Source organism: Nicrophorus vespilloides, unplaced genomic scaffold, assembly GCF_001412225.1.
Source record: "Nicrophorus vespilloides isolate i.1.1-1 unplaced genomic scaffold, Nicve_v1.0, whole genome shotgun sequence".
Classification (NCBI taxonomy): Eukaryota; Metazoa; Arthropoda; class Insecta; order Coleoptera; family Silphidae; genus Nicrophorus; species Nicrophorus vespilloides.
Genome location: NW_017098186.1, coordinates 201066 through 208770, shown reverse-complemented (window position 1 = coordinate 208770; position 7705 = coordinate 201066). Strand labels below are relative to the sequence as shown.

Genomic DNA, 7705 nt, shown 5'->3' with positions numbered 1-7705 from the left:
TCGCGTTTATAAGGCGTTCATAAACGATTCGAATTGTAGCGTTTCAATTAACATTCTATACTCGTTACAAGATGATCGAAAAAGGAAATCGATTATTTATTGTATAATGCGCAGATGAAGAATGATTTGCGGTTTATTTTACATTTCTGACAATTTGATATATTATCGCGGTTTTCAACGACTTTCCATGAATAATCTATAAGTACGTAGTAAATAAGTAATAAGAAAGTGCCATACATATGTTAATTACGTAAGCCTTGTTTATTATTATTAGCATTCATAAGTCTGAGTTTTTTTTTATTACATATTCACTAAAAATATCAAATTTCTAAAGTAAACCTTACTTATTTCAAACTGGTTTTATTATAGATCAGTTTGAATATTTTAAAACAAACTAAATTTTAATTTGATTAGTCCGGTTTTCAAAAAAATTGATATTACTAGAACTGATTACTCGCACTGTATGAGGTATTACTATATTACATCTTTATATTTGTTTTAATCAATTGTAATAATAAATGGAAGAAATTAAAATTATTATATTGGGTTCGTATTCCACAAGTTTTCATAATTACATAATATAAATTCGTTCATTTGTTTAATATATTTAAAAAAAAAACACTTAATTGTAAAGAATTTGCAAACTGACTTTCTTTCATTATAATAATAAACTCTATTACAAGGTTTTTATTATATAAATGTAAGCAGATAAACTATATATTATTATTATTATTAAACTATTTCTTTTTTTATTCTTTAAAATCAGATGTGCGTAAAAGTTTGTTTATTATTGATTATTTACATTAATTACATGCAATAGTTGCTAGGAAACAATAACTAAAAATATGATAATTTTACTGTAAATTAAAAAATATAGCAAATTAATAAATGTTTGTTATAATAATTCTAAACCAAAATGCAATAATAATTTGATGATTATGAACTTAGAAATATAAGATTACTAAAGTCTTGAGCACAAGTGATCTAAATATTTTGCAGGTGGTTGACTCTAAACTTTCTTCGAATGCGTAATTCCGCTTATACGTGTAGGTATGGTTAAATTTTCAATAAAAAAAATAAAATCTTTGAATATCCATACAAATAAAATACAAATATTAAAAAAATGATAGTACATTACTAATTACATGATTTCTTTATTATAGTTATCAAAATAAACTTTATTAAGTTATTTATTATCAAACAAAAACTAATGTATAACAAAACTAAATGTTGAAAAACAAGTTTATTTCATAATCAAGGTTACACGCTGCAGATAATAATGAAACAGTTTTTTGTCTGGTCGTAAGATAATAATTGCTAATTAGTTAATTAATGAACAAAAATGTATAGACATTGTACATTCATTAATTTTAGTTTAATTTTACCCGCATTTTTGTATGTTTTCTGTGCGCATTTGAATATGTGAAGGAAACATCCATACAAAATCATTTGAAGTAAGGAATTTTAATGCAGTAGATGAAATTTATTAAATAATTCATGTGCTTACAAAAACTGTAACACGTGTGAACTATTTCAGTTTAATTAAAGCAATAAACTTGTTTGATTTAGCATTTTCGTCTAGACCATTACTATATTTTACTAGAGATGTTGCAAGAAACAAAATAAAAGTATATATCTACTATAACCTTGATTACAACATAGTTTAGGAGTGGTCCAGTCCCTAAGAATTGTAGATCATGGTTAATAATTTTAGGACTTATTTCTTTAATATTTCATCTTAAAAATAGATTGTATACAAGTTCAATGTTATATTAGATACAAATAAATGATGGCGTACGAATTTCAGTTCTTCATTATATATTTTATTAAATTTACTTATTGTGTTTACTCAAGAATTTCCTATTGATTTCTTCCTAAAACCTATCATAAGGCATACCAATTTTAGAATAGCTTAGTTGGGACAAGACACAAATAAAGTTGGGAAACACTGGTTTAAGTACTTAAATTGAATGGAAGGACTATAGTGAACGAGCTAATTAAGTTATATACAATTAATTTTCATCGATAATTTCGAAACCTATTGATTAGCCATCATTTCTATTTTTTTTGTTGTTATTGTCTTCTTAAAGTATGATTTGTCGGGCGTTGATCTTAAATTTGGATTTGAAATTGCTGAGTTCGTTATATCAAAGGTTCGTTACTATAGGTAACGTTAACCGAGGTACATAGTGGAAGGACCTCTTGATCAATGTTGTGAGAGAAATCGTCCAACAGATAGTTTTTACTTTACATATGAAAAAGTCTCTCTCGAACAAGAAGAAAGATGCTCTTGAGAGAAACTTTAGAAGTTTTAGTTAAACTTTTTTATAACTCTCAATAGGTCAATATATTATCGTACTTCGATAGTAAACGTAACACTCTCAAACAGTTACATACTCTTAGAAATATGTTCACTTGAGAGAAATGCTCTCGACGGTAATACTCTCAAGTGCTACTCGATATTGTAGTTACAACGAAAGTGACATCAACTCATCGTTTATTGGTCACACTAATAATATACGAAAAGTGCGCCTGATGAAACTTTCGTTTACCTCGAAATCTAATCAATTATATTTTTTTACCGTACATATCTTTGATAGAATTCGATGTCGGCATGAAAACTACCGACTAGATAGATAGATATAAATACCAAACAGAAATCAATAAACCCGGTTTCGGTGCGCTCGTTCTGCTCTCTCCTCCCTCTTTCTCTAATAGAATTGAATTGTGCAAGTAATAAATTGCAAGTGAGGAAATTCGAACACACCCTTCGGCACACTTTCTATTATAAACCACGACACACATGCATCCGAAGGGCCGCATAAATCGCAAGGGGCGTTTCGGTTTGCATTACGTAATTGGCATTGATTCGATGAACTCCAGGTGAAATGAGAATGTTCGATGATGCAGCCATACAAAAACAACATAAGTTGGATTTTACGTTATGCGACATGAATATGACTCGGTCAAGTCCTTTCACTTCTTCGCACTCTTCGGATTCATTAAATCAGATGTGCGTAAAAGTTTTTTTTTTTCACTTGCCGTTTTTTTTTCTTCCTTTAACATAATTTTCCGTAAACCGACGCAACGCACGTGTTTGCATCATCTTACGCAACGTAAATAAATCCGAACCGAATAAAAAAAAAGCGCAATTTTCATTCAACAACATTTACATGAAACGGCGATTATCGTTACGAGTAAAAGTTAAATCAATTTCCCCTCTCCAAATTGCAGCTCACTTTTAATTAATTACGCACCTATTATCATCAATTAACACTATTTACATTCAGCTCTGATCATATTCGGACCAAATAATTATGATGAAAAAAAAAAATGTTGTTATGTAATAAAACCGGCAGATCCTGTTTACGAAAAAGAAAATATCGAGACCAATAAAAAGTGAAATTTAAATCCCATACGATTCTAAAAACCAGTTCTTATTTCATATAATTTTTGTTTTATTTATTTTTTTTGTGGGTATTGTAATTAATCATGAAAGCGTCAATCCTTCTTTTGAATATACGTTCAATGCATTCGGGCGACTGCGAAGGCTGCGATAATGGCAATAATGAAACGATTTTGACCATGAGGGAACGAACGCATGACTATTATTGTCTGAGCGAGACATATATGAGTTTGGTAACGCGTTACGTAATCTGGTTCACTAAATCAAACAACCAATTTGTATTTGATGTAAATTTAGTACGCTTTTGAAAATATTTCGAAACCACATTATTATTTTTATATAATTGGTCCATTTTAATAACAGTTCTTTATTGTTTTGTTCCAGGTGAGTCCATAAACGTAGACATAAATAACTCCTACAGAATTGTGGTAAGGTAACAAATAATATTATGACTTGCATTTTTATTGCGCAACGTGGAAAATACCCGTTTTTTTTTTGATAATATTCACATTTTCGGTTGCAACAAATGCATTTGCAATCAATGAAGTCATTATAACTAATCATACTTTAAATCAATTCCTATAAGCGATTGCATAAGGTGAATGGAATCGTGTCCAGTTTAGGATATTCATTACCAATTTGATAGCAATCTTTTCCAAGTAATAGCACTTTTACTATTCGTTTTTTTTAAGTTATAATTGCTAATTTCTGATCAAAAAAAATAATTAACTTCTAGATATTAGAATATACGCTTTTTTATTACTGATCTGTTTTAGCAAAGAACATTAGCATTCACTGAATTTCACTTCAGTTTCGACCACAAAAGTACTTTGCGTTACATTCTCTGTTTGACCTTTTGACACATTTATAGAATGAACTATCGAATTTAAAAAATAAATAACTCAAACATTAAGTAAAATTTGTAGTTTTCTAAATATAAACATTTTGATTATCAATTTGAAACAAAAATTAATGTATTAAATAAAATATAGTTTAATATAAAAAATGCTCTTTTATGTAAGTATCTATGCTTTCACAAGCAACAGCAGCATATTTGCATAATCAATAAGAGCATAAGCTTCTCTTTAACTTTGTTGAATAGAAAATCAATATCGTGTAGAGGAGGAGTATAAAATAAACCTCTTTTATTATACATGTTATTGCCGTCCTCTGATTTCATCACAATTGAACATATATAAATATATACATAAAAATATAACACAACATATGTAACAGTTTCTTGTGAAATTAGATAAATGTCGCAAAACGTATTACATGCGAAAACGAGATTTACGCAAAAAGATCCACATAAATCATGTATTGCATAAAAGTTACAAGAAAATCATTGTAATTATTAATACGCAAGTTTTTCTTATTTATTTATTTTTTGTATTGCAATCGATTACGATGTGATATTCATGTTCTGGTAAATGTTGTGAAAAGTTCATAAATTGTAATGTAAGTATTCATATGAAAAAAATATAAAAGTTGAGTTTACATAAATGCAAAGTTATAAATAATATTCATTTATTCAAAATTTATTCGAATACTTTTCGCAAAGAGCAATAATACTAGAATGAACATTTATATTTACAACTACTGCATTACTGTTAACTTGACTGCATATTACAAATTGTTTATTTATATAATGTTTAGAAATAGAAATATTCAAATTAATTCATTTAATAGAAATTAATATTTTATGAGATTTCTATAAGAAATAAAGTCTTATTCATATTTAAAGATATGCAACCAAACAAACACGCAGTGGTACATCATTTAATAATAACTGATACGAAAGATCGTTGGTTCGATTCCCAACAAAATTTGTGAGAGCCGATAAACCCTAGAACCTACAAATAGGACCACATAATAAAAACTTGGATTATAATTTATATCGTCTTTTATTATTAATTGTATTTTTGTTACATAATAATTATTAATTAAGTAAGGAAAAGTTGATAAAAAAAATACTCAGTTGCTTGATTGGTAAATGCGAACAATTCATTATTTTGAATTCCTACTCTACCTTCCATCCCAATAGCTACACAATAAAGGTAATATTAAAGAGTATATTCGAGATTACTATGCTCTATATTAGCATTTTGTGAACTCGAAGCAATTAATGAGCTTTTATGCAAGTCGTTTCCATCCTTTGTTGACGACAGTCGCCTTCCCGGAAAAGGAATAATGCAATTTTAATATTTTAATGAACTCATTCTTCCTTACCTGTATTGAAATGCTCGTTGACTATTATTGTTCTCCATTCGAGTTCACACAAATTATCTTCATATTGCCAAATAACACATATCTTTTCCATTATAACATTTTATTAATATTTAAAAAATCAGATGTCTTGAAGAAATCTAAAAATAATTTAGGTGTCAAAATGACCCAATTATTAAATATCACAAAAATAGGAACAAAGTGTCTGCTGTTTTCTTATGTATAATATCAGGATTTTCTGTATTTTCATTCAAAGTATTAGTGAGGTACATAATGGATATCAGAATTATGATTTTCCCCGTTTTGCTACATACGAATCCAAAGTTATTCCAATTTGAATCCAAATATTGATGATATTTCATGAACGTATTTGCTATAGACGGGTCACGTTGACCCGTTTTACACACACCCGAAAAGTAACTAAATTCTACTGAAGTTTATAATATCAATTGTGACCTAGAATTTTAAGCATTTATTTCATAATCTAAATGGAATGCCATAACAAACTGATCAGTTCAATAAAAAATAAACATTGTAGCATGCACTTAGCATCATTAAACTGTACCTTTCAATTTATTAAATACTCTAAAAGTGAACGCATTACAATAAAATCTAATCACCGGTAATTTACCAATAACATAACAGTTCGTACTTTCCATTTGTAATTAATATAAACGATATACATATATGCGTGTCTACCTTTATTTGGAATATTTGTATGTAATAATTGCGCGTAATTGGATATATCAGTAATTGTTGTTTTATGCGTATTACATGTTTTATTTATCTATCAGATCAATTTCGTTTTCTTTTTTTGCCAAATGCATCGGAATGCAAACCGCGATTGAAATTTGAATGAGTCAAATGAACGCAGGGAAGAGGAACACTTCTTTGAATAACGCATGAAACATTCATGAAGCTTCTCTTTTCGAAGCGATAGCGAAAGTCGAAGAAGATGCATGGATATTGTCACCAGGAATTTTAAATATTATTTAATTGCATTCAAATATTCCACTTTGCGAGAAGCCTCTCCGACGAGCCTTTTATTTTATACGTCAATTTCAATTTCACTCAAATCGATCGAATTATTTTTAAATACGTTAAATATTCTGCTTTCATATATCAAGAATTTAAGCAAGTTTGGAAGTCTCGTTATTCGGAAAGTGCAAATATTTAAATACCATTATCAGATCGCATTTGAATAATAGATAGATATTAAAAATATTCATTGCTGTGGTTTCATCCATTTAGCTGTAATTCGCAATTTAAGTTGCGATTTTGGAGATTTTGGGTGAATGAGGAAATGTAGGGAATGTAGCTAGTATTCAGACATTGCTATGATTTTATCCATTTGGCTGTAATTCGCGTTTAATGCTGAAAAAATGAAATAATTACATTTGAAAAAGCTGTGTTTTTATATTGTGATTTCCTCGAAAACTATAATAGATTTGATGTAGCCAAAAGATGCATATGAAAGCTGGATGTTTGGGGAATGTAGCGAGTATTTATAAATTACTATGGTTTAATCCATTTATCGTTGAATTTATTTTTTCAAGTGAGGCGCAATAGCCAAATGTTTGGAAATCGCTGTTTTAGAGATAAAAAGTTAAGTTGCTCTACACTGAGAAAATCTACCACACGACCCTGATGGTAATTATAGTATAATTAATATTAATCATTTAATTCAAGCATTTTTTTTTTTCAAAAATACTATTTGCTACAAAAATTGTTTTTACTTTTTTTCAAAATAATAGATTTTATTAGATTACCAACTGTTTTATAATTATTTTTTTTCATGTAATTGGCCAAAATAATGTAAAAGCATATCATAATACAGATTCAGCATAAATTGTATCCCAGACGATACACCTGCAATGCGTCGTATTTGCAGGATTAGAGATTTAAATCGTAATCCAATCCACCTAATGCCCTGCTTTACGAGTTAACAGGAATTGAGTCGGCAGTAAATTCAATTTTCCTCGTGGCGGCTTTCAGGTCGGAGGCTGCAATGAACCGTTGTTGCTTCATGATATGTTCTAATTCAGTTATTTAATTATTTTAACTGTTTAATGT

The 7705-nt window shown here is 28.6% G+C and overlaps 2 protein-coding genes across 14 annotated transcripts in view; one reads left to right on the top strand and one right to left on the bottom strand.

Moving 5' to 3' along the window:
• The window catches only part of LOC108561847 (coiled-coil domain-containing protein CG32809), a 61453-nt gene that overhangs the window by 36545 nt on the left and 17203 nt on the right, over positions 1–7705 (top strand). The window lies entirely within an intron of this gene.
• Positions 1–7705, bottom strand: part of LOC108561848 — a 22460-nt gene that overhangs the window by 14443 nt on the left and 312 nt on the right. The gene's annotated exons all lie outside the window — the stretch shown is intronic.